Source organism: Pinus tabuliformis, chromosome J (assembly GCF_031772625.1).
Source record: "Pinus tabuliformis cultivar Carrire ecotype Pingquan chromosome J, CPIR1, whole genome shotgun sequence".
NCBI classification, from domain to species: Eukaryota; Viridiplantae; Streptophyta; class Pinopsida; order Pinales; family Pinaceae; genus Pinus; species Pinus tabuliformis.
In genome coordinates, this window is record NC_142295.1 from 556,708,130 (window position 1) to 556,735,201 (window position 27,072).

The 27,072-nt window shown below is 38.7% G+C and overlaps 2 pseudogenes across 1 annotated transcript in view; both read left to right on the forward strand.

The window, feature by feature from the left end:
* Positions 1-11,929: 11,929 nt before the first annotated feature.
* LOC149228221 (RNA-dependent RNA polymerase 6-like) overlaps positions 11,930-27,072 on the forward strand; it is an 89,407-nt pseudogene continuing 74,264 nt past the window's right edge. The window contains exon 1 of the transcript XR_016247849.1: positions 11,930-15,339. The product of XR_016247849.1 is annotated as an RNA-dependent RNA polymerase 6-like (transcript). The remainder of the gene's footprint in view (positions 15,340-27,072) is intronic.
* LOC149228222 (COP9 signalosome complex subunit 5-like) overlaps positions 18,822-27,072 on the forward strand; it is a 41,663-nt pseudogene continuing 33,412 nt past the window's right edge.

Below are 27,072 nucleotides of genomic sequence, written 5' to 3' on the forward strand. Positions count from 1 at the left end.
ATTTGACAAGTGGGGCATGGATTTCATTGGGCCCATTGATCCTCCATCTAGACAGAAAAAGTACATCATTGTGTGCACCGACTACTTAACAAAGTGGGCTGAAACTAAAGCTGCCAAGGTAGCGACAAAAGAAAAAGTGGCAGAGTTCTTGAGGGAGAATGCATTTTACAAGTTTGGATTCCATAAAGAGATGGTCATTGATCATGGCAGTCAATTCACCTCAAACATGATTCAGAATCCGTTAAGCAAGCATAAGATCAAGCACAGAAAGTCCACTCCTTACAACCCTCAGGCTAATGAACAAGTTGAAGTCACCAGCAGAGCATTGGAAAGAATTTTGACCAAAGTGATTAGCAACAGCAGGAAAGATTGGGCAGACAGATTAGTGGCGGCCACTTGGGCCTACAATACAACTTGGAAGACCACCACTGGCTTCACCCCTTATGATTTGGTCTATGGGAAGAAGGATTTGTTGTCCATTGAATTTGAGTACAACACCTTAAGGATGGTAGCACAATTGAATCTACATGTCACAAGGGCACAACAAGAGAGATTGCTCCAACTAAATGGGTTATATGAATTCAGGATGCAGGCCCTCCTGCACACAGAAGTGACTCAAGTAAAGAAAAATCTGGCATGACAAAAATATCAAAGACAAATTGTTTCAGGAAGGCGATTGGGCCTTGTTGTATGACTCTCGGTACAAAGATTTCAAAGGCAAGTTGATGACCAGATGGTTGGGACCATATGTGATAGAAAAGTGCCATGATAATGGCATTGTTTAGATAAGAACCATCGATGAAGAAGGTATCCCTTTGCTTGTCAATGGGTACAAGTTGAAAGTCCACAAAAAGCCTTCGTCAAAGAAGGAGTTCATCAGTAGCACCAACAAGGCAGTAATGGTGATTAAAGGAGTTTCGTCTTCCACCTCACTAAGTTCTTGAGGTCTGTTGAAGTTTTGAAAAAAAAAAATCAATAAATAAAGAGACCCAGATGACAACCTCCATGAGAAACTTGAGGCCCACTCTTAGGTTGAAAACCTCTTTGAGGCAGCCCAAGAGTGTTAAAAAAAAAAAGACCTCTGGGTGAAAACCTCTTTTGAGGCGCCCAGGGCAGGCAACCAGGATGAAAACCTCCTTTGAGGCAACCTGGTTGTCTTTCAAAAAAAAAAACACAAAAATAATGGCAGGGACCTCAAACCTGCCCACTCATAACAATTCTAGTTTTTGCAGGTTTTCAAGAAGATAATGGACACAAAGATCAGAGGGCAGCAAGCCCTACAAAACCCCATGTTTTTCTTCATCCATTTCATCTCCTCCATAATCCCCATGTTCCTTCATCCATACTCATCTCCAGCAACAGAAAAATTCAAATTTCAGGCAATTATGTGCTTTCTATAGGATTTCCTGTAATTACTACAGGAGTTTCCTATAGTACTATAGGAAGTTCTAAAAATCTACAGGAAAGACAGTCCGATGGAGAAATTATGATGCAGGCCTATTTTGGGATAAAAAAGAAGGCCATTGACTTCACCACATCTCATCCAACACCCTTCATGACCATGTCACCCCCTGTGTCCATAAAATCAAATAAAACAAAATAAAATTAATAAAAAAACAAAAATTAATAATATATATATAATGAAGAAAACATAGGAAAGAGCATCAAAGGGGCATCCCACCAACATCCTACCTCACCTACCACTCCATGGCCACACCTCCCACTCATTCCAATACCTATTCACCCTCCAAGCAGAGAAAGGACACAAAAATTCAAAAAAGGGCAGTTACAGGACTTCCTGTAGTAAGGAAACCCTGTAGCAGCTTATTTTGAAGTAGCAGCAGGCTCCAACCCTAACCTTCAGCACCATGATTGAAAAAGGAGAAGCACAACAGTAGGCACAATGGAACTTCTCCAGAGCTCAGTAGCAACAGAGGAAGCCATTACCTGCACATCAACAAGAAGACAACCCATCAGCAAAATGTAATCAACAACGAAAAAAAGCAGTCGAGAAGATGTACCTGAGTCATGAGTAGCACAACAGAGCCACCCTCCAGTGTGCATCAGCAAAGCAAAGGAAGCTACAAGTATGCCACCTCATCCATACTCCCTCAAAAGTATGAATATGATTAAAATTGTAGGAATATGTAGAAAGTTGATTTTAAAAGCGAAGGTGGCCAATTAACTTGGCTACCTTCAGTCCGATAACAAAAAGTAAAGTGTTAGTCAACTGGACACATGACAAGGTCACATCAAGGGGAATAAATCATAAAGGTGGTCAAGTTACGATGAACAGAGGTGGGTGATGATTACGAGGAAGGGTGGCATGTTAACTAGTAATGGGACCAACGGTCCAAAAGGAGCAATATGTACTCGGCCAGCTAGCACATCAATCAACGAAATCAACCATAAATAGAAATATTCCTTGTCTTTCATGCAAAGTATTGTTCATTTTGAGAGTTTGAGAGCTGAGATAACCTCAAGGAGCCATTGAAAGGAAAAGTTAGCCTCGGCCTACCTACAATGAGCACCTACAAGAAACACAGAGAAACTACAAGAAACAGTGAGCACCTACAGGAAATACAGGAAAACTACAAGAAACAGGGAGGATTGTCAAAAGTTTTGTAAGTAGGTGCCTAGGCCCAACAATTCAAGAATTTTCATCACCAAAGCATTGCAGAGGAAGGTAGGTTCCATATCCTCTGTGCTTTCATTTGTAAAGAGGAAAATGAAACAATTTGTCATTTCATTTAAGTATTTACAATGTGCATAGAGTTAGACAAAAATTTGTGGAAGATTGTGTAGAGTAAACTCTGAATCACCTAGAGAAGCTCTTAAATTATAGCCACCCAAACCTCATACAAATATATTGACAGAGAGAAGAGATGACAGGGGGTTTCAACAAAAGGGAGCCCACCAGAACAACTAGAATACACCAACATCCTCCTGTGGTAGAAATCTTTACAAGGCATCAATGGTTGGGATTCTTCGAGCTACTTAGGGGATATGATGATGATATAGCTAGGGAATTTGCAATGTCACTCATACCTCTAGCTAGAGCCAGTGCCACTACTGTAGTGAGGGGTTTGTTAGTAACAATTACCCCTAAGAGCATTAGCAGGATCACTACACTTCCTCTAGGGTTGCAATGGAGAAAAGAGGACAAAACTAGCAACACTCTTGCCAAGAAGAGATTTTTCTTGGAAGGAGAAGAACCAATTGAAGACAAAAATGGGATTAGAAGGGCAAGCATTCCATATCCTTGGAATGAAGTAAGTTATCACATCATCAAGTATATTTCTTGTGAGGGTAGACTCAGTATAGTCTACAGGTACCAGTTTAGACTCCTCCATGAGCTGAGATTTGGAGAAGAGTTACCTCCTCATAGAAGACTTAGTGTGCCTTACTTTTTGTTACAATCAATGATAAACATGAGCATCAAAGTACAAGAAGGAAAGCAACAACAGTTGACACATCATGGATGAATCAAACTCATACTAGAAGATGCCCTAAACAACTTCAGAATCTGTATTATGTGGTCAACATTTGCAAACATGAATGAAGAAGATGAAATTCAAGCCATTCAGTATGACAGAGACCCTACTTCTAGTGATAAAGAAGAGGGAGAAGAGCCTGAAGAAGAAGAACATGAAGAAGAGGAACATGAAACTGAAGAAGAGGAAGAAGAGCCTAAAGAAGAGGAGGCAGAACTAGATGAAACAAAGGATGAAAAGTAAAGCAAAGAAGAAGCAAAAGGATGAGCCAAGCCCTAAAATACAAAGCAAGGAAGAAGAGGAATCTCCAAGGTTGTCTCTGGAGCCCACAGAAAAGGAGGCAACTGCTACCTTAACTGCTCTAAGTACAACTATCAAATCAAAAGGAAAGAGGCAGAGGCAGACTCCCCTATACTTCAGAACAAGGAAGAGCACCAGGACAAAACAAGGGATACCTCAAACCCTGTGGTGAAGTAAAATTATAAGTGCAGACATGAACGAATTCCTCTAGCCTGATAATGGGTCTAGCGACAATAGATACATTCTATGGAAGATTCCCTTAGGTTAGAATCAATCAAGAGGGCCTACCTCTTGGTCGCTTATCCTACTTGATGATGTCCTCACTTGCTCACTCCAGCAATCTCTTGCTTCCTTCTTCAAGCTCCTGAAATAAGTAAACAACAAACGACAAACATAATAATAGACAAATTGCAATTCAACCTGCTTAATGAGTTAAGAAGCATCAAGACACGAATATGTAATATTACAAAACATGTAAAATTCCCTTGCACGCTGTGTAAGGGTGACCATCTCCTTAGAGACTGTCCTGGCATTCCCAAAGTCTTAGAGGCATGGTCTCAAGCCCTGAATCGACCATCCCCGTCGACCTCTGGAGATCAGAAGTTGGCCCCACTTCCTTAATGGGACTTAGGAGGCCAAGTCATGTCACAGTATCTCTCCATCTCATGTTTACCATAGCAGGTGTTGGGATGGGGTCCCTGGGGTTAAATTTTGTATTTCTTTTTTTGTAAAAACGTTAAGTCTCCGCGACTTGGGGAAGTGGAGCGCAAAGATAGTAAGAGTCAAAGGGGATTTAGTCCCTAAGTTGTTAGGTGTCAAGAAAGTTTTGAGACCCACGCATGGTCTGCGGGGCATGGTATTGTAAAAGGAAAGGCTATAAATAGAAGAGTCATAACAATTCTAAGGGGGTAACAAAAGATAGAAGATCATTGTTTTGGGCAAGTAAGCTAAGGCAGGAAAGTCTGTTTCCTGTACTTAGGCGAAGAGGAAGGCTCTTGCGGCTGAGTGCGTAGAGATCTTGGTAAGTCTGCAAGCTGAGTGCGTGGGCTCCTGCAGTTGAGTGCGCAGGGAAGGAAAGTTTGTACTTTTAAAGATCATCTAATAAAATACAGTTTTGATCCATACTTTATGTATCTGCTTATATGTATTTACTTCTGCAATTTATGTGTTTCCACTCTGTATCTGAAAGTATATGAATAAATGTTTCTCTAATACACGAAAATGGTAGATCAATATAAATTATGCATGTTATGACTAGTTAATGACCTTCACGAAGATATAATTGATGTGTATACGAGTTATTGTTATTAACCATTCCAGAAGGGTTAGGGTTCGCAAAGATATAATTGTTGTGTATAATAGTTATTGTTATTAACCATTCCAGAAGGGTTAGGGTTCACGAAGACATAACTAAGACCTAGAAGCCACAGGAACCCATCACACATACCTCTAGATGCAAAAACCTGGTTCTGTCATCCCCTAATACTGCTTCGGGTGAGACTGCAGCCTGCACTACGCGGGTTACTGCTAAAAAGGCCAACAATTTAGGGTTTTGATGGTTGGCGCAACTAACATTGAACCTGGGTCAGGCCCCATCAAACCAACAAGTGGTTCCAATATCGGGACCAGGATCTCGCTGAGGAATATGTGATACATTTTGTACATTTAAGCATTTAAGAGTGAATGTGATATATGAGAGGAAACATGTTCTTTAGGATTTTCTTGATTTTTAAATTAAAATAATTTATTAAAATTTCAGTTAAATTTAATATGGAAATTAAATTTAAAGTCTTATATCATTAAATTTTAATATATCATTTTTTTCTTATTTTATTTATATTTTAAAACAAGAACAATATTTAATCTAATCATTTAAATTTTCATTTTTTCAAACTAAAATACAAATCAATTAAATCATCTAAATTACGAGAAATCTTATATTTAAGAAATAAAACATAAATTACTAAAATTTCATCTAAAAAACTTTATGACCTATTACACTTTGATGTCGAACTTTATAAATTTAAGTAAAATAGAATTTTTTTTTTTAAGGCCATCATAAATTGTATATATTATATATAATCCAAAACAAAACATTTACACATAATCGAAATAGTCAACAAATTCAATTTAAATAAAGATCATTTTAATTGCAATAATTTTATAATTCCAATTAACAATATTGAGATGAAAACTTAGGAGTGGCAAGAGCGGGAGGGGTTATTCTTTGTCTAGATGAACAAATAGAGACTCAATATGCTTGGGGATTGAGAATGACATCCAATAACCACGTTGAGTACTTCGTCTTTTAGCAGGGATTGGAAATCACATTGGCAAAGAAAATAACTAAAATAATAGTGTTTGGAAACTCAATGATTGTCGTACGACATATGTGGAAAGCAAGAGAACCGTAAAGCATAGCTTCTCCCCCCATCCTGCAGACGATCATTTTGCAAACTATGCAATTCGAGCAAATTGAATCCTTTCATGTGTATCAACATCTGAATACAATGGCTGATTTATTGGCCAATAAAGGGGTTACAATGGAGCAAGGGAAATTAGAATTGGAACATGGGAGGTTTCTCAACTCACCCATTCCATGATCAACAAAATCAAACATTATGGATTTTATAAAAAATATAATGGCCTTCACAACCAAATATTTGAACCAGTTTTCCCTGTGGATCCCATCTGCATACCTCTCTCATCAAACTCATGGATTATAGCTCGATCACTAATGCAAAATCGTAAGGAACAGGGGCCCTCATTAATTTTTCGGCCACGAATCATGAATGGAATGAACCTCTGTCTAAATCACATTAACATCTAGAAACACAAGGTAGTGAAGTGGGAGAACACGTGGCACAAGGTTTTAATGCAACATGGTTGGGAATTATTAGCACAAGCGAGGAGATCCTCGGTCTTAATTATGCATTCACTCCTCTGCAGACCAACGTTAATATTTTTATCCCTTCCTATCAAACGACTAACATCCCTAAGAGTTGATCAAGACCATAACCTAGATTTAAAAATTTTGCATCTCAATGACTCAGTGAGGCTTCTAAGGTGGAGGCATGGTTATATAAAGCTCTATGTCGTGCTCCAATCCCACATCATGTTGCTATTGAGCATTCACAACCGTGAACAAAGGTGGCCTTCCCTCTTTGAAGCACGATGCACATAATACAACAAAATTATAATAACGAATTTAGAAGGCTAGTTACATAAGGACGAGCAAGTTAAAACCAATAGGCTACTGACCAAACTGCTAGAATCAGTTGAAGGGGTGTTGGCTACTCTTCAATAGAAGAATATTGTGGAAGAGCATGAACAAAAATCATACCAACTACTCATGATACTAAGTATGAACCATTGCAGGGAAAGTTAGAGCAGTTTAAGGACATAATTCGTTCTTAGCTGACAACCTTGGATGTTAGGGTGGCAAAGCTTGAAGAAAATGACAACAATGGAGTTTTACTTAGTGTGAATGCGGTTGGATTTAGTGATGAACTAGAGAAGAAGAATCCCAAATGCATTTGGGAGATCATGACAATTGGATAGGGTGGGGCATCAACTGTATGGAAATACCAACATACTAGGAGTCTACTCTGACCGATAACCATGCAATATTTTGAATTTTTATGATGTTATGTCAATATAAAATGTTTTAGGAGTTTTTTGTCGAGTTTATAGCCAACATCTATTTATAATAGTAGGTAAATGTTGTCACAAAAAATAGATTCTCCATATTTTGGACTTTTGAAAGTAGTGTCTATCCAGAACATGAAGAAACATGTAAGGGTCCTTTCCCATAATCCATTTTTTTTTTTAATATAAATCAATATTCGTTAAATTGAAAAAAAAAATATTCAGATGAAAACTTTCCTCAATTTCTCTAGTTATTCTTATTTATAGGCTTTAATATACACTAATTTAATTTTGTTATATTTTTTTAATGAATTAATGAAAATTTTTCATTTCACCAAAAATACATGAGACATCCCATGACGATTACTTAAAGGGAAAAGAACATAAATTACATATATTATATCTAATCCAAAACAAAATATTTACACACTATCAAAATAATTAACCAATTCAAATAAGATTACTTTAGTTGCAATATTTTTATGATTTAAATTGATTTTTTTGGTAAGTTAATTTTGTATTACCTCCCCCTAGATTTGGATGTTAACATCCTGTCACCAAGTGCAGGATATTACTAGACTTCTTATGACAAATCCCAATCTTGCATTTAAACACCTGTTCGATTGACGATTATGTAAGGTAAAGAGCCATCAATATGGTTCAATCAACATTATGGTCTGTCTAGAACATTCTCCTTGGTCTTTATTCTGCCTCTGGCATATGCATTTTATCCTGTAAACAATAATTACATGCAAGAGAAGTTCTGCTCATGTACACAAAGTCACTAGATACCTTTGTTCCATGTGTTTCAACCCTAAGCAAGTCGTTATGGTTCACAAGAGAGGCAGAGCTAAACACAGAGGAAGGGGCTGCGACCGTTAGCCCCTCTCTCCTTAGCATGGAAAACCAAAGTAGCTCTTCAATCCTAAAATTTTGCCACACATTCACAACCTGGTTGACAATGGAAGTGGAAGAACGATGTTGTCTAGGTTATGGGCATTGGGTTGTGAAAAATCTGCTGGTTCATCAACTTTGGTCCATGGAAGAAGCCCGAGTTGGAACCACTAGCAAAATGGTAGAGGTATGTTCCAATTTAAACAACACTCGACTATCTCTTCACTATATCTCATGATTAATTGGTATTTACTTCCCTCCTATCCCTCTCTATTCAACATTTATTAGCTCTCAGGAAAGTTCTACGACATTGGATTCCTCCACTTAGCAAGCCATACCTGCCAGCCCTGGCTAGCCTATGGCACAGGAAAAAGGCAAAGGTCTTGCAGACAGAGGCAGTTCCCCACCCAACAAGAAGATTGTATCTAAGGCTGATAACCAGCCTCATTTCCCTGATAATGTTGCGCAAGATACCAAGGGAGAATCCTCTTGGCTAACACATTCCTATGGTTGCGTAATCAAATGGGAGTGCCCCTGACTGGTTGCCTGAAGGGTATGGTGACCTTTTCGCTTACTTGGACATGCTTGAGAAGGAGAAAAAGCCAAAGAGAAACAATGTAAGCCCCACAAATCTTAATGCTAGGAACTCATCATGAATAGGTCTCTCAATAGGCCTTACATGCCTTTGTTTTTCTTGTGTTTGCACAGTCCCCTCAACCTTTTCATCTCTTCTAGACAACACCTTTTTTTTGTACTGAACATGTTTAAATCTGTCTCAATTTTTCTCATGATGTCTCCAAGAGATCATCTGGTTTACCTTCTATGTTAGATGGTCCCTCTACAATGCTTCTTAGTAGAGAATAGGCTTCTGGCAGACATCTCTTTGTCTGAAATCATATTCTCACAGTCTTCTCTAGCTTATACAATATGTAACACATTTATGCTAATATGAAGTTTCATGCTTGCTTACAAAAAAACAGGAAAAAAAAAACGTATTACCTCAATAATTCAAATTACATCTTCCCCATCATCATAGTTCATACTATTACCGGTCTCAATCTGCCACAAGGGAAACCAAATCTGTTGATCGATAATAAAGCAAGTATATCAAAATAAAATGTTTGGTTCTAAAAAATACAAGAACTAATTGATATTGATCTACATAGAGAATCAAGGAAAACCACAAAAAATATCATGAGGTCAGCAGTTAGAAGAAGTCACTAGAGCGGGATCCTGTGCACTTGTGCCAACTGGAGTAGAACATTTAAGATCACATTAAAGGTGGCTTTCCAGGTGAGCCAGATGAGCATCCAAGCTAGCCAAACATGAACATTGATATCGTTGCACCTGCTTGATTTCGTTTAGAGAAGAAATGATGTCATTACGATCTTCATGCTTCTCTTTCAGGACTCTACCCAAAAGAGTTTTCATTTACCAATGGAGGGTGAGGGAATTCAGGTATTTGCTATGTCTTCCTTGGTGTCACTAGGGAAAAGAACCCAATTGGCATCCTCCTCCAGAATCTCAGAGTCGGAATATGCCTGGTAGTCATTGATTGTGAGAATTTCAAGTTGGCGTATTTTCATGAGTGCCAGGAGGTGTTGCAGAGTGGTAGATATTAGTGGCTTCCTGGGCTTGGGCTTGGGAATGCAACCAACCTTACAGTCCCATGTGACCACCTCCCTTTCAGCTATGCATGCATTGTTAGGGCATTTTGAACCAATAGGAATGAAGTCAGGTGTGTTAACTTGCCCCCAATAAGTTCAAACTAAAGAGAATAAGGCTAAACATGTCGAGATAGAAGTAAGGCCAGAAGATGCAGGGAAATTGAGATAGCTTGGTCCAACACAAAAACAAATACCAACACACCACAGGCCTAGAAGGCACCCTCTAGGAAAAAGCACCCACTCACCAGGAAACCCCAAGGCATAGAACATAATGAACCCCCGCGGAAATTAAAAGGAAATCACCAAACTCCATCCACATAAACTCAGAGTAAAAGAAACAATCGACAGGGTTCAATAGAAAATTCTATTCCTGGAAAGTGCTATCCTAATTTGCTGAAGCCGACAAGGTTTCAAGCATTAAGTGCAAGGTGATGACACTGACAACCTCCCCCTCTATCTCTAATAAAGTTCATAGAGTTATGTGGCACAAATTCTTTGGAAGCCCAACTTTTGGCTTTATTCCATGAACCAATAAACCAAGCAAACAACTATATCTACCAGATTCATAAAGTGAAATGGTTTTCATGCAGTCCTAGGTCACTACCCCAGAATCCCCATAGGAAAGTGACCCCTTCTCAGAAAAAGGCTAATACTCCTACCACAACTCTATAGGTTTTCCTTTGAGTATAGGCTTGACACCACCAGAGGGTCGAGAGAACAACCCCACCAACGACGAGGGAGGAGACCTAACACAACATAAATTTTGGGTAACAATGATACACTTCACAAGATAAGAGAACTGCAGGAGGCTTAACATTGTAGTCTATCAAGGATAAACTCGCATGTGCTATGAATGGGGGTTGGCCACACCACCTCCCGTCTTAAATGCAGTGGGAGGCAGTAGGGTGGTGAGCGCCCCCCACCCCATGGCTTGGTTGTCAGTGACCTTGATTAGGGGTAGTCTATCAACGTCTAAGAGAAGTGGCAATGATTCTTTCCAGTTGGGCATCTCCCCTTCAGAATAGGATTTATTTATACATGTGTCGCTATCCTGACACCCCAAGTTTGCCAAGAAATTGACTACTTTATTACCAACTTATCTCGAGTGTGAAGCAATGACATAATGGATGGATCAGAGCAACAACTGGATATGGGAGATGATATGTTCAATTTTCCATCTTTTAAACAAATTTTCAATAGGCGCTCCATTGATGTTTTTCTTGACAGTCTCAGTAACTAGCTGAGAATCCCTGTCGACTTGAAGTTTTGAGAATCCCTGGTTGATTGCCAAAATCAATCCTCTTTCAAGAGCGAGGAATTCCGCTGCATGGTTGTTTGTAACACCACAATTCACATCATAGACCTTCAATGTTTGACATTCCCAATCACAAACGATACCTCCATATCTTGCCTGACTAGGATTGCCTTTGAAGGCATTGCCAAAATTTAACTTTACGAAACCCACCCTTAGTTTATTTTAGCGTTACTCTTCACAACTTAAAAATAAAGTTTTTATTTTTGTTATATTTTTTTTAATGAATCAATGAATAATTTTCATTTCACAACCAACAAATTTTTTTCTATAAACAATGGGAAACTTATCATAACTCATTGTCAAACCAACAATGGGGACATCCATCATTGACACTAAATGCAGATTAACTCATCACTATTATTCAAAGAAAACTACACCACTTGTAATTACCAGCGGGTAGTCCATAAAAGAGCAAACTTTCACTCTTAAAAAATGCCTCTAAATCTTAGACTATTAACATATTTCCTTACATTTAACAAAATTACATAAACATTAACATTCCATACTGATTACCTAAAAGAAAAAAAGGAAAAATAAATAAAAAACAAAAAGTTTAAACTTGAAACGTGGCACAGCCGTACAGGGTCGATGCCCCTCTAGAAGGAGAGGTAACATCTTGTGATCGCTCTCCTGCAGTGTGGAGCTCTGCTCTGTCGGAAGCAGAACGAGGAAAGTGGAAGAGACAGGGACCATAGCAGCTTCCTCCCACTCCAACGAGAATCGTTACATCCCGTCGTATATCCTACCGGATTCCCAGTCGTTGCAGGGGAGAATATTCGCTCTTTTACTTCAACACCAAGGTAGCTATACTATGCAATTTCACTGTACTTTTTGTTCCGGGAAGGAATTAGAATGGAGATAGGGAATTTACTTCAACCTGGCATTGCATCGTGATTGAAGAAACATCCCGTCGTATACACTACTGGATTCCCAGTCGTTGCAGGGGACACTGTTCGCTCTTTTACTTTAACACCAGGGTAGCTATACTATGCAATTTCACTTTGCTTTTTGTTCCGGGAAGGAATTAGAATGGAGCTAGGGAATTTACTTCAACCTGGCATTGCGTCGTGATTGAAGAAATGGAATTGAGGATTCAGGAGTTGCATAGTTTACTTCGCGTAGGGTTTTGGCTTTTTGTTTGGTAAGGATTTATTAGAATTGTAAATTTGAGTCTGAATCTCTCATGAATTTTTCAAGCTATATAAAAAAATTCACAATCTCACCAGAATCAAAATCCTTGTTAGCAGATTTCGAACAAAAAAACCAAAACGTAGCACCATTAGACTGCGCCCTGAGGAGTAAGTGATAGGAGGAGATGGAGACAACTCAGATAAGCGTGGGCGGATTTGAAGAGGGCGTGAGCGCCAAAGAGTTGACAGAATACCTAGAAGAGAATGTGGGATTGGTATGCAGATGCAGATTGAAGACGTCGTGTACTCCCCAATATGCGTGCCCAAAGTTCACAAAGACGACTAATAATAATAATGGCGTTTGCAATTACAATGATTTGGTGAGGAACCGCAACATCTCCAAGGTGCCTCCCCACGCCTTCGTTCAGTTCGCAGCTCCGGGTGCTGTGAAGCGGGCGGGGAAGCTCAGTGAAAATGGGAGGCTCATATTCCGAGGCTGTGCTCTCAAGGTCAGGGTTGGTAACGAAACCTCCTCTAAATCGCAAAGAAGGAAAGAAACTCCCCTCCTTAGATTTTCTTCTGTTCAACTTGAAATCGGTTCACTGCTGAATCTCAATGAATTCGCGGTGGCCTGGAAAGCACCCACTTCTGGTGTTGAGTTTCATGTGGATCCGTTGGATAGAAGATGTAGGATTTTCCTTTCTAGGGATCAGTTGTTTGCTGTGCCTTAGGACATACTGATAAAATGTGATTTCAAGATTGAGTTTCTTTTAAGAGACGTTCGGAATGTGAGGATCATCAATGAAAGGGGAACTATAGTAATGCTGTTACAGTTTTGGGTGCCTCCCTGGATATATTACAGAACGGCAGATGACGATATCCATGTGGGTGTCCCTTTTGATTTGTTGGACGATGAAGATCCGTGGATTCGAACCACGGACTTCACTCCTAACAATGCATTGGGTAGATGCCCTGCATACAAAATTTCCCTGTCTCCTCGTATGGGTGTTACTATACAAAAGGTCAGGGACTATTTCAAACAGAACCGGATGCTGGATGAAAAGCCACCTCCTACTTTGAAAGTTAGCAAGGAGCCAGAGGTATCCAGCGGGGTATTTTTTTTCGTCCTGCCACCCTGCCGAAAAAGTGAATTTGAGACCATGTTTCTTCTGAATGCTCTTGTGCACAAGGGCATTGTCAATTATCACAGAATAAATGCCGAGTTTTATGATTTGTTGAATACGTCTGTGACACCAGCCAAGTTAAGTAACTTGGCACTGAGGCATATGCTTGCCTACACCAACCCAGTTTTTGATGCCCTTGGAAGATTTAAGTCTGTTCTTAACTGGATTTCAAAGAATCCGAAGCTCCTGAAGAGCCCCAAGATAGTCGAGGAAACCATTGAGGTTAGGAGATTGGTTATCACTCCTACAAAAGCCTACTGTCTTGCTCCAGAAGTGGAATTGTCAAACAGAGTCTTAAGGCACTTTAAGAGGGTTGCAGACCGATTTCTGCGAGTAACATTCATGGATGACAACATGCAAGCAATGTCTTCGATAGTGCTAACTGTGCCTATAGCACCCATTGTTAAAGAGGTTTCCTCTGGTTCCACTGCGTACAGGACAGCTATTTATGAGCGAGTGAAGCAAATACTTCATAAGGGTTTTGAGCTCTGTGGACGTTACTACTCATTTCTAGCCTTCTCTGCAAATCAGTTGAGAGACCGTTCTACATGGTTCTTTGCTAATGGGGAAAATGTTACAGTCCAACAAATCAAAAAATGGATGGGGAACTTCCCTAAATATATTGTTTCCAAGCATGCTGCTAGGATGGGTCAATGCTTTTCTTCGACCTATAGCACAGTGAAAGTTCCACTAAAACAGGTTAAGGACCTTCCAGATATTGAAAGGAAGGGTTACGAATTTTCCGATGGTATAGGGAAAATGACACCAGATCTTGCCACGGAAGTTGCTAGAAAATTGCAGTTGAATTGCAGCCCTCCCTCAGCGTTTCAGATCAGGTATGGTGGTTACAAAGGTGTGATTGCAACTTGGCCAGAACAACCAGGAAGTAAATTTAGGCTCTCATTGAGACCCAGTATGAAGAAGTTCGAATCTCAACATACAATGCTTGAAGTGATTACTTGGACGCGTTTCCTGCCCTGTTTTTTGAACAAGCAAATAATTACTTTGCTTTCATCCTTGTCGGTGCCTGACAATGCTTTTCATGTTTTACAAAAGTCAATGGTTGATAAGCTCAGTCAAATGGTTGAAAATGTTGAAGTGGCATTTGACGTATTGACAACATCATGTACAGGAGATTTGCAAACTACTGCTGCTCTGATGCTAAGTGCTGGTTTTAAACCCGGAATGGAGCCTCACTTAAGAGACATGCTTTCTTCTATAAGAGCCGTCCAGTTAGATGAGCTTTTGACAAAATGTAGGATTTTCATTCCCCAGGGTAGATGGTTAATTGGCTGTTTGGATGAAATAGGGGAGTTGGAATATGGCCAATGTTTCATCAATGTTTCAAACCCGCCGTTGGAGGGCTGTTTTCTCAAAGATGGCTCAAACTTTGAAGAAAAGGTAACAAGTCCAACAATTGTAAAAGGCAAGGTGGTTGTGGCCAAGAACCCTTGCCTGCATCCAGGTGATATTCGGATTCTAGAAGCTGTGGATGCTCCTAGTTTGCATCATTTAGTTGATTGTTTGGTATTCCCACAGAAGGGCGACAGGCCACATCCCAATGAAGCTTCTGGAAGTGATCTTGATGGAGACACATACTTTGTTTCTTGGGACTCTAGCCTTCTACCCCCAAGTGGCAAAAGTTTCGAACCAATGGATTATGACGCAGGTGAAGCAAAAGTATCAAAAGCACCAGTCAAAACTCAGGTATAACAATTTTTGTCATCCTTGGCTTTGCTAGCATTGTTTATCTAGACATTTCAGACTGTTAGGAATTGTGTTGTTTTAATGTCTTTATTACTAGTTATTCTTTACTTTCTGCCGTATATGATCAGCTATAGTTGTATAACCAATTGAATCAGGGAATTTGATTATTTTATGTGTGTCACAAAAAAATGAAGTGTCTATACCCTAGATACCATGTAAGGTGCAATCATTCTCTTTTGGTTGAAAATTGAAGCATATATATATATATATATATATATAAACATTAAAACCAGAGCAAAATTTTAAAATTTTAGATTGAGTTTCTTTGTGTTTATCCTGAATATAATCAGATACTTCAAAGTCAAAAGTGTGCATGATTCTACAAATAAAAAAGTGGTTGTATATATTGTTAGCATTTCTTCTTTTAGATCTATTGCCGTCCCATTTTCCTTATTTGGATGAGTTATACGAAGAAGCCAAGTGTGCAAGCTATACATGTAATTTGTGATAATCTGGCACTTACTATTTTTGCTTCTTTTTCTACATATTAAATATGGACCCATGGTATTTTTATATCGGTCCACGTGCTAATAGAGTGTACAGATTGTGTAGGTGACAAACACTTATGTTCCTTTTGCATGATTCTTGTTTTCTCTGGTCTCCATACTTTTAAGTGGTGAGAAAACATTGATTGGTTAGAGCTTGAGATTAGGGTTGTTGGGTTCTGAAATGCTGGTTTCTTTATAAAATTTTCCCATCCGGAATTCTTCTTGAACTTCCATATTTAGTTTCTTTGGGATTGTCATAGATCCTCACTCATTTCAGTTTTCCAAGCGATTTGCAGCACATCAATGCCTCTCTAAAATTTTTGCAGGTTGTTGATACTTGTGTTACATGGGGATGTGCTCACTAGGGTACAGGTGCACCCTTCTTGCTCCTTGGATGGGGAAATGTTTCCCAGTGCTTTCTTCTTTGGGGGAAGGGGGTGAATCATGGGGAAATGCTAGGGTAAATGTTTAACCCTAAAAGGGAAACATTTATTCCTTTTGTGGGACACCTCATTGGTCCCTGGCACCGGCCGATAAAGAGGATATAAAGATGTTTTCCATGGAAAAGGGGGATGCCTTTGTTCCCCCCCCAAAAAAATACCCTCAACGGCCTTGGAGAAATGTTAGAAAATGAAAAATAAGAAACATAAAGACTGAAACCTTAATTCAATAAATGTCATTGTTTTCATATAATTATTTTTTTAATTTTGTTAGGATTTCAGCAGGATTGTTGACACACATCTCCTGTAACATTCCCAAAAAATTGAGAGGTCTTTTTATGTCCCGTAAATGTGTTTCCTTGTTCCCATGTGCCAATACTTGACAACTTGGTGGAACATTTGTTTATACCCCGTTACACATTGTTGCTAAAAATCTCAACCTCTGTTTGCTAAATTTCATATGGCAGTGGATTTTTTTTGTAGGTTTTGTGTGATTTTCACCACTAGTGAATACCTTGCGACTGCCCCTTTCTCGCAAATTTTCCACATATGTTTGCACAGAGTTCATGGATTCAATGTGACACTTTTGTTCCTCTCTACATAGTCTCGAATTTTGTGAATGTTTATTAATACATGTGGAACAAAGGGTAATTTTTGCTACAAAGCCATTGATTGCTTGGAGTACTCTTATTCTTGTTAAAATGGTTGACATTCTCGAGTATCCTACATCTGCTTTGGTCCATCATTTGGCGTAGGAGGTACATGATCAACATCAACAATAGAATGAATTTCAAACCAGGATGGCGTAAGACTATGTTCAAGTAGCTAATGGGCAATGATGATTCCTTGTTGATGATTGTAGTTCTGATAGCCAAAAGAAAAGTGTCGAAGTTGCGGGAATTGTCATTAAATGACTCTTAGACTTAGTAGTTCACTTTATTAATTAATTAATAAAGTGAATGTCTTTTTATAAAGTGAGTTTAATTTAATAAAGTGCCTAAGTTTGGGTACTAGTGATTTAAGTTGAATTTTGGACCATTGATCTCAACTCAAGATTAGATTTAATCTTGACCATTGAGATTAGGGATTTGGCCCAACTCAAAATTATAAAAGGAAGCCAAGTGAAAGAGATGACACATTAATTATTTTCTGAAGAAAGATTTTGAGAAAGAGAGAGAAATCAAAAGAACCTTTTGATTTTCCGGGCAAGGAGAAGAATTGCAGCAACAGCAAAGGAGAGGGCAGCCATTATTTTGCGGGCCATACAGACCATACGGTCCAACATAGAGGTGATCGGGGATAGATTTCCGAGAGCTGGAAATTTAGGTTTGCTCGGTTTTGTTTGTATTTTTTTCTCAAAGCCATTTTCATAGTATGGGAGCTCTTGTAAGTTTGAATGTTATTTGAATGATGAATTGATGTTGAAGAGTAGAAAAATTGTGCATGCACGAGATTTGCTTTTTTCTCTGTTTTTTTCTTCCTTTTTCTGATGTTTTGTTTGGTTAAAGAATTCTAGTAGTGTAAATCTAGATCTGATCTATTTACCTAGGCACTGGTTTTCAGAAATCAACATGTTGTCAGAGCTTACCCTTTGAAGAGGGAAGCAAATCCAAAATTGTTGAGTGACACTTGTCTTGGAAGACCTGAGTGACACTGATCTTTAAAGAGCAAGACTTGTGGGTGATTGTGGAGAAGGTCCTTCTAGTGCAAGCAGATCCTACAAATTAGGTAGCACAGGACAAGAAGGATGTCAGAACACAAAGGGTGATATTAGATATTATGAAAGATCACCTGATATCACATGTGGTAGAGAAGACCACAACCAACAAATAGTCTCTTCCAGAGTGACAGTCTGAATTGGAAGATGGTTTGAAGAACAAGCTTCGAGAGTGCTGGATGACCAGATCCGACAATGTTATCAGTTATCTTATGAGGGTCACACAAATCCTTGATCAACTTGCAACAGTTGGAGAAAAGATCATGGAATCTGGATGCAGAGCTAGTGAATGTAGCTCTAAATGGGTTCACCAAGCCTTGGGAACCATTTGTGAAGGGGATCTGTGCCCATAAGAACATTCTAGACTGGTAGAGACTACGGGATGACTGCATTCAGGAGGAGACTCGAGAGGAGTTTGGAGCCAACAAGCAGGGAGGTGGTGATGAAAAATGGGCCCTCATCAGCATGACAAAGAGGGGCAAAGGGAAAGTTTTCACCAAGAAAGATAATAGTGAAGGACAAGCACATCAACTTGGACAGATGGAAGACATGAGTAAGATCAAGTGCTTTGTTTTCCATAAGCAAGGTTGCTATGCTTCTTTGTGTTCATAGAAGAAGAAAGGCAAAGGGAAGACACAAAAGGTAGCAGCAGTAGCAGAGACTCAATTGAATGAATTTGCAACAATGCTTGGGAATGATTTTCCCCTTGATTCTTGCCTTTCTACTAGCACTATTGTCAGTAGTGCTTGGTACCTGGACAATGGTGCCTCTCACCCCATGACTGAAGCACGAGAGCTTGGCGATGATGCCAAGTATGCAATGAGGGGAGAGGGGACAGTGCAGTTCCAACTTGAGTTAGGAGGATTGTTTGATGCTCAGGAGGTGTTGTATGTGCCCCGTTTGAAGAAGAACTTGTTGTCCATCTCAGTCATGGAGGACAGAGGTTATATAGTTACCTTCCAGAAAGGGTAGGTATTCATATGCTGAGAGGGAGCTAGTCTAGACACATCTGTGAGGACTGGAATCAGGAAAGGCAACTTATATAGGCTACAGGGCAAGCCTATTCAGGCACTGGTGCATGACAGTGAGAGCCTATGCGACAGGAAGATGGGGCATCTGCATCACAGGGCACTACCCATACTGAGAGAGATGGTCATTGGACTTCCAAAGCTTAGTTTATCATTTGGGGGTGTGGATAGGTTGTGCGCTTGGCAAGTTTGTCAAGGCTTTGTTTCCCAGTAGTGAGGCTCGTTCTAATGGGATTTTGGATTTGATACATTTCAATGTTTGTGTGCATGTGTTAGTGACATCAGTGAAGGGTGCATCCTATTATATTGCACCGAGAGGCGCATTCTACAACCCAGTATGGAGAAGATGTGTAAGTTTGTCTGTCCGTCCACAAAATTGAAATTTTTGCTAATGTCGGCCAAAATAAAATTCTAAATAACCATACAAAACATATAAATAATGTTGGGTTAAAGAAAAACTTAAATAACCATATAAATAAACAATTAAAAGTCCATTAACATAGCAAAGTTCATTCGATATTCTTCGCACTAACTGGATTCGTGTTCTCCACTTACAGGAAGTTCCATATAATGTTGACGCTAAACAAAAATGAAAATAACCATATAGATAAAAAACTACAATACAATTATCTCATTCGTTTTATCATATACGTTGAATTTGAATGGATCATAAATTTACCTTCAACATTTTTTTTTATCACATTAAAATTCCAAATTAGATAAAATTTTAAATATCTTTACTCTTTACTAAAGCCAATACCATTTCGTAAATCAAAGTAAAAAAGTTAATTCAACACAAAGAATTGAAAATCGTGCTCCAAAATATCTTAATATTTCTTTTAATTAAATATTTGTAAAATGAATCTTTAAAAGGAAAACCATATTGTATGGATATAATAAAATCTTAAATGACATAAATATATCCATGTCAAAGTTGTACTATTTGAATTTTGAAAATATTAATTTGATGTAGTATTATTATAAATTTTGTTATCATGCCATGTAAAAAACATCATTAAATCTAATATTAATATTGAAAAATTAATATTCATATTAATATTGAAAGATTAATATTATTATTAAATCTACTATTAATTATTAATCTATTATAATATTAAGATTATTAAATTTAATAACTTTGGATTAATACAATATTAAATTTGTTATATTATAATATATACTAGCCTAGATCTATTGTTATATTATAATATATACTAGCCTAGATCTATCTAACTCTCGATCTATCATGCACCGAGAATGATCAAATCCCTCGAGATGCAAACCTTCTTTTTGAAGTGTGGAATTTGAGGAAAGATTTGCACCTTGAGGGATTTGATTCCTCTTGGTGCATGATAGATTCAAAATTAGATGGATCTAGGCTGGTGTCACCTTCATTGATGATTTCTCTAGGAAGACCTGGATCTACTTCATGAAGACCAAAGATGAGGTCTTCAGTCAGTTCAAGGAGTTCAAAGCTCAAGTGGAGAACTTGATAGGGAAGAAGATCAAAGTGTTGAGATCTGACAATAGGGGTGAGTATACCTCCAATGAGTTTATAGATTTTTGCAGGATGCAGGAATCAAAAAGGAGAAGACAACCATTAGTTTTGTGAAGGTCATGATCCATGATCAACGTATTTTCATGTTTCTATGGGCAAAAACATGCAACATAGCCGTGTACTTGTAGAATAGGATTCCTTACAAGATTCTGGAGGACAAGACCTCGAAGGAAGCATTCACAGGGGTGAGACCCGAGATAGGACATCTCAAGATTTTTGGTTGTCTAGTCTATATCCACTTGCTTGTGGAGAAGGGGAAAAAGTTGGAGCCCTCAGGTGAGAAGGGCATTCTGGTTGGATATAGTGAGGTCTCAAAGGTATATAGGATCTTTATACCAGCAAGATGGAAGACAATTGTGAGTAGCGATGTCAAGTTCGATGAGTACTTGGCCTCCAAGAAATCTCATGATCTACCTATAGTGGCAGAGGATATGCAACAGGTGGATCTAAAGGATGAGTAGAGTTCACAGACTTCTAGTGTAGGGGGCTAGTCTTTAGGGGAGGAGGAGCAGTTAGCCTCCTCAAAATAAGACAGGAGGCTTAGATGGTTTGAGCAGACCTTGAGAGATGCTTGAGATCATGTGGAGGCTCCCAGAACCACATTTAGGGAGAGCAAGCCTCCACAAAAGTTTCCGACATATATGGCTTTAATGACTAACATCATAGACTCAGAGCCTTCTAGCTTTGAGGAAGCAACTAGCCAGCAAGTATGGAGAAATGCCTTGGTGGAGGAGCACAACTCCATCATGAAGAAAGATGTCTGGGAGAGTCTGCCAAGACCAGCGGGGAAGTCAGTGGTGACTTCTAGGTGGTTGTTCAAAATCAAGCATGTAACAGGTGGTAATGTAGAGAAGTATAAGGCGAGATTTGTGTCTTGAGGATTCTCTTAGAAAGAGGGAGTAGACTACGAAGAGGCATTTGCTCCTATTGTGAGATACTCTTCTATCCGAGCAGTGATATCTATTGCTTCAAAGATGGGGTGGAAGATTCACCATGGATGTGAAGACAACATTCCTCAATGGAGTTATTGAGGAAGAGGTATATGTAGAGTAGCCACAAGGGTTTGAGGTACAAGATAGAGAGTCACATGTATACATGATTAAGAAAGCCTTGTATGGACTGAAATAGGCGTCAAGGGCATGGTACTCCAGGATAGACAACTATTTGCAGAGCATGGGCTTCACCAAGAGTGAGGTAGATTCCAACCTATACTTCATATTGGTTGGATTATGAGCCCCTCATCTTGGTGCTCTATGTGGATGATTTGATTCTTATTAGGGCAGAGAAGTTGATTGTTGAGTGCAAGTCAAACTTGGCAACAAAATTTGAGATGAAAGACATTGGGTTGATGCATTACTTTTTGGGGCTTGAGGTTTGGTAGAGATCGAGAGAGATCTTCCTTAGATAGGGGAAGTATACAGTGGAGATCATGAAGATATTCAGGATGGAGGACAATAGATCTATGGCTACTCTGATGGTGACCAACTTGAAGAAGGTGGATTCTTCAGAGTTAGAGTTGGCAGATTCCAGACAATATAGGTAGTTGATTAGCTCATTGATGTATCAAGTCAACACTTGACCAAACATTTGTTATGCTTTGAACACCTTAAGTTAGTACATGATGGAGTTGAGGTAAGTGCATTGGACCACAACAAAGCATGTGCTCATATACTTGTAGGGCTCTGTGGAGTATGGCTCGAGGTACCTTCGTGGAAAGGGGGTGAAGTTGCAAGGCTATTCAGATTTAGACTGGGTATGGAGAGATACAAATTGGAAGAGCACTTTTGGGTGTTGCTTCAATTTGGGTTTGAAGTGATTTCTTGGTTCAACACGAAGTAGACTTCAGTAGCACTCAGTTCGATAGAAGCTGAGTATATGGTAGCTAGTTTCGCTAGTTGTGAAGCAATTTGGCTTCGCAATTTGCTTATAGGATTGTTTGATCAGGGGTTGGAGCCTACGATGATTAATTGTGACAATCAATTGCATGAAACTCTTAGAGAATCTAGTATTTCATGATAGGTCGAAGCATATTGTTAGCAGATACCATTTCATTAGAGACAGGGTCCTAAAGGGAGTAGTCAAGCTCTAGTATATTCCGACAAATGAGTAGGTTGCAGACACACTCACCAATCCTTTGGTGAAAGGAAATTTTGTCTTTCGAGATAAGCTTGGAGTGTGGAGAATACATTTGTCGCTAAGAGGGAGTGTTGGTGATTGTAGCTCTGACAATTATTTCGACAAAAGCAAAGTGTCCAAGTTGTGGGAATCGTCATTAAATGACTCTTAGACTTAGGAGTTCACTTTATTAATTAATTAATAAAGTGAATGTATTTTTATAAAGCGAGTTTAATTTAATAAAGTGCCTAAGTTTGGGTACTAGTGATTTAAGTTGAATTTTGGACCACTGATCTCAACTCAAGATCGGAGTTAATCTTAATCGTTGAGGTTAGGAATTTGGCCCAACCCAAAATTATAAAAGGAAGCCAAGTGAAAGAGAGGACGCATTAATTATTCTCTCAAGAAAGATTTTGAGAAAGAGAGAGAAAATCAAAAGAAGGACCTTTTGATTTTTTGGGCAAGGAGAAGAATTGTAGCAACAACAAAGGACCTTTTGATTTTTTGGGCAAGGAGAAGAATTGTAGCAACAACGAAGGAGAGGGCAACCATTAATTTGTCGGTTGTGTAGACCAGACGGTCCAACATAGAGGTGATTTGAGGTAGATTTTCGAGAGTTGGAAATTTAGGTTCGCTCGATTTCGTTTGTATTTTTTTCTCAGAGCCATTTTCCTAGTAAGGGAGCTCTTGTAGGTTTGAAAGTTATTTGAATAATTAATTGATGTTGAAGAGCAGAAAAATTGTGCATGCATGGGATTTGCCTTTTCTTTCTTTTTTCTTGCTTCTCTAAGCTTTTTTGTTGTTTTATTTGGTTAAAGAATTCTAGTAGCATAAATCTAGATCTGATCTATTTACTGTAATGTCCCCATCCACTTAGAAGACATAAGGGGGAGATTTCGCTAGCCTAATTAAGTTCTTGTAGGTTAGGATGAGAAAAATTAATCAAGGGAACACAATTTGCCTAGGAGAAAACATTATAAAATCTAAATGGGGAAAATGGGGACATGGGTCTTAGGTTAACGAAAAGTCATTTTTAAATTATAAAGTGAGAAAACCCACTAAAGTGACTTTATTAAAATAAAATGTAAAAAGGTGGCAAAAGAGTCAAGTGAGTTATAAAAAAGGGGAAATGAGGAGTCTTATCATTATTGCATTTGTTCACTTGAAAAATAGAATTTTAGAGAGCTCTTGTGAAAGAGACCAGGGTTTTGGGAAACCCTCATTTTGGTTATTGGTTTCGGTGTTGAAACTAAACACCGTAGCTAGAATTGGAGCGAGATTACTTAGATTCTGACATTGCGCTTCATTGTTGACGGAGAAGAAGGCAGTAGCAGAAATAGAGTGAGTCAGAGGTGTTATCAGTTGATTTTATAATATGAATTTTGGTATTTTATATTCGTTTTACAAGTTGAGTTCACACCATTTAAGGGGCTGAGTTTTGTCATCTTAAGGGCGCTAAGTTCTACTTTTTCTGTGGGTTGAGTTCTGTTATAGAAGGGGCCGATTTTACCTGTTAAAAGAGGCAGAGAGCCTCTTCTTTCTTGCTGGCCAAGAGCACTGATATTTCTGGGCATATATTTTATTCATTGAGGGCCGATTTGAGACTGTTGGAGAACTGAGAATAGTTTATTGAAGGGGACAAGTGCCCACATTTTTTTGGCGAAGTTTACTGCTGTAGTGACATCATTTCCTTGGGGGTCGAGTCTACTCTTCGAGGGTTGAATACTTCATTTCTGAGAGTTGTACGTGGCTGTTATGTATGTGGATAATTTATGGGTTGCGAAATCATCTTGGAGGGCTGAACAACACCTACAGCCTAACTGTTTGACGAAAGGAGATGCCATCTACTCATATTTTTCTCTCCTCTCACTGTTACAAGTCCCTATGAAGGCTATGTACCGTTTCTAACTTTTCTAAGTTTAATATAAATTATACACTGTTGTGTTGAAACATTTCATGGTGTATTTGTGGTACTGTGTTTCTTTATTTGAAATAAAATACAAAAGAATGCACCTATAACCATATGCACTCAAATTGTTTGATGAAATACCTCAGAGACAGACTTAACAAAACTCAGAATTTTTTTTGGGAACTTGAGATATAGGCACTGGTTTTCAGAAATAAACATTCCTTGTCCAATAATTGCAAATGGCTCAATGGTGATACATCTGCAATTAAAAGGGTTCAAAGTTCAAACCCCTTTGACATTTAGTTGTCTTCTTAACAAGTAATGACTACTAGTTCAATGGGTATAACTTCTTTGGAATTATAATATCTCGATGCCTTGCTCTAGCATATTTCACCACAATTGACTATACTCATTTAAAAGAGATCAAGCATGATGAATCTCACGAGAATGTGTACTTAGGGAAACCTCAATTGCATCTCATTCATTGGCTCATGTCTCTCAAGAGTTGGATGTATCTTATTTCTAGTGTTTGAGGCTGCATAGACAGTCAAGGGCCACTCAAGGCACACCATACTAATAGTTCCACTACCTAACAAGACTTCCATGTTGGGGATCCATCTAGAAGTTATCCCCACATCATCCTATTAAGCATTTTCTCACTCAATGGATATCTCTCATTTTGTTTTGAGGTTGCGTTTGTAGTCTTCTACTTAGCAAGTTTCTACACACCTCATGGGGCTTGCTCATATCAAGTTACCGACTTAAGCAACGAGAAGTTCTTGCACCAAGTAATCTTCCAGATCCTCATCTATCCTATCTTGCTTTGAACAAAGATTCACTGGAATTCCTTGCCTCTATGTGAATCACTAGTGAAATGATAGAGGTACACCCTTTAGAATCCAAGATTATTTTTGTAGCCTCCTCTGTTGCATGTTTCAAAAGCAACATTATCTTAGTGCTCTAATTTGCTACCTTTCAGCAAACTACCATAGGATTTGTTCTTAAGCAGGGAGTGTTACCACAAAATCTAGTAGGCCTTGGAGAGGGAAACCCTTCAAGACAAGAGCTAGACAAAGTGTTAATAATGGGGTAGAGGCCCAACGTTACCTTAGTCAAAACCCCCTACTCTTTATAGACTTTCACCAATGGGAGGAGTCTCGGTAGGAGGGAGGTCACTTAAAATAGATATGCTAGGTATAAGGCACAAAGTGATCAAGCTAGAGCTCATTTAGGAGAGAGACTCAATAATGGTTCAAGGCTTGAAAGAAGCAAAACAATCTCAAAGAAAAGACCAAGAAAAGAAGTCTCAAGACTTTAGGTTTCGAGATTTTTTGATGGTGATAGGTATTCACAAGGTCAAGGTCTGAGGGAAAGGGTTTCTTACAATGATATTCAACTAAGCCAAGGCTCATGAAACCCTCAAGAAAGTCCTCAAGTTGAGGGGAAAACAGACTAGGGTTTCCCTCTTGGAGCAACACCTATGGCAAGAAAATTTATGGATGAAATTTGATTGGATGCCCACCAAATTGATAGGTTAGGTAGCCTAGACCTATATCTTGATGTTTAGGCTCTCAAATCACCAAAAAGCCTCCCTAAAATTTCGATGCAAGCCCTAGATTTTCGCCCTAGCCTTAAAAGGACCGAATTTAAGGAGAGAAATTTATGGAGAAAATTTTGAGATGATCACCAAAGACTTGGACTGGTGCCTTGTCCTTTAGGCATAGGGATTCAAGGATTTGATAGATAAGCTAGACTTGTTGCTAACGAGGCCGAAATTTGATGCCCTAGGTATCAAAATTCCAACATTTACCCACTCAATGATGAATGGAGTATGAAGCAGAGTTAAAAGAATTCCTCCACTAGGAACATTCATTACATGTTATATAATGAGTAACATATGCAATTCTCAACTAGATAGCCTTTTAAAATTTATTTTCAACAAATTAGGGCACAATCAAGCTTAGTCTAGAAGCATCAATTCACTTACAAGATGATAATCTTCAACAGTAGGCACTTACAAAATAACATGTAGTATATCCATCCATTCACCAAAGAAATAGCTCCAAAGACAATTCGAAGTAGCTTCCAAACATCAAAATGCATTCCAAGAACCTTCGATAGCCAAGAAGCAATAAGTATGAATTGTTGAATTCTCTTAGGAGGTCCAAATTGTTGAAGAATGTAACTAGGTTCGATCTTCATAATTGTACATGAGTCAAAATGAAGTATACTTGTCAAAAGAAAGCAATTTATTATTATTATTATAAATTGAATTGGCTTGTTAAAGGATGGGTTTCATGCTTGGGTCAACTGGTATAGTTCAAGCTTCCATTGTAGTTTTTAGGATTGTTTATTTAAGTCAAAATCAAATTTTGTTTGGTCAAAAGGACTCCTCCATCAAGTCTCCTTGCAAGTCAG